We start from the raw sequence: 1,740 nt of genomic DNA on the forward strand, positions 1-1,740 counted from the left end.
AACATATATTCTTAATCAACCTGCTGTCAGTAATCAACATTATGTTTTCAAAATCATTAATGCTACTCACTTGCTTGATATTTTTCTTTGATGCATGAAAGTTAATTTTGATAAAGTCCAATTTATTATTTCTTTTGTTACTTTTACTTGTTGCATTATACTCAAGGAAACATCGCCAGTTCTAAGGTCATGAAATGGATCCCTGTGTTTTATTTTAAAAGTTCTCTAGCTTTAACTCACACTTAGGTCTTTATCTACTTTGAGTTTATTTTTGTACATGGTTTAATGTATGGATCCAATTTCATTATTTTGCATATCCAGTTGCTTCAACTGGATTCATAAACTTCAATTTGTCAACTGACAGATTTATAAACTCATGTATCTTTGATAAATTGACTTTTAATGAGGATGACAAGACCATTCAATAGGAAAAGAACACACAAACACATGATGCTGACACAACTGGATAACCAAAAACAAGTAAAAGTTACACAGTTAAAAAGGAAGTAGTAGAACTATCTCCATTCATAGTTTTCATAATTTTAAACATACAACATTCCCATGAATACACACACACACACACACACACACAAACACACACACACAACCTTCAAGTTAACATAGTCAGCACAGGTACTATATACAAGATAAATACACAAAATGTGGATATCCAGTTGTCTCAGCATCTTGTGTTAATGTGTTCTTTTCCTAGTGAATGGTCTTGGCACCCTTATTACAAATCAAGTGACCACAGATACATACATTTATTTCTGGACTCACAATTCTATTCCACTGATAAGTGTGCCTATCCTTGTGCCAGTTCCACTGTTTGAATTAGTGGAGATTTGTAGAAAGTTTGGAAATTGAAAAGTATTCTTCCTCCAAATGTGTTCTTTTTCAAAATCATTTTGGCTACTCAGGATACCTTGCAATCTCACATGAATTGTAGAATTGACCTTACCGTTTCTGAAAACAAAAACCATTGGGATTTTGATAGGGTTTGCATTGAATATGTAGATCACTTTGGGGAGTATTTTCATCTTCATATTAATTATTTACATTAATAAATGCAAGATATTTTTCATTATTTAGATTCTTATTTCAACAGTGGTTTTCAGTTGTCAGCATACATATCTTTCATCTTCTATATATATATATATATACACACACACCCCTATATATACACACACATATGTAAAAGCTTAATTATATATATAATGAAGAAGGTGAAAGATATGTATAATAACATCAAATTATATATATCCATTTTGATGTTATTGTAAATGAAAATTTTTACTTTCTTTTTTAGGTTATTTGTTGCTAGTCTATAGTAATATCATTGATTTAGTATATTTACAATGTATACTGTAAATGTGCTGAATGTATTACCTCTAAGGTTTGTGTCTGTGTGCATGTGTGCATTCTTTGGAATGCTATATAATTATACAATAGTGAATAGAGATAGTTATACTAGTTTATTTTAATTGTATATCTTTTATTTGTATTTTTCTCTAATTGTTCTGGCTTGAATATCAAGCAAATGTTGAAGAGAAGTGGTTAAAGTGGATATCCTTGTCTTGTTCCTGCTCTGAGGATGAAAGCTTTCATCACTGAGCACAATGTGAGTATTTATTTTTTAAAATAAATGTCCTGTATTATTTTGAGGAAATTTCCTCTATTCCTAGTTTTTGGGTCTTTCGATTTCAAAAGAGGTTTCATTTACTTCTAATAATCTTACTT

This window comes from Mandrillus leucophaeus, unplaced genomic scaffold, assembly GCF_000951045.1.
Source record: "Mandrillus leucophaeus isolate KB7577 unplaced genomic scaffold, Mleu.le_1.0 Scaffold970, whole genome shotgun sequence".
NCBI classification, from domain to species: domain Eukaryota; kingdom Metazoa; phylum Chordata; class Mammalia; order Primates; family Cercopithecidae; genus Mandrillus; species Mandrillus leucophaeus.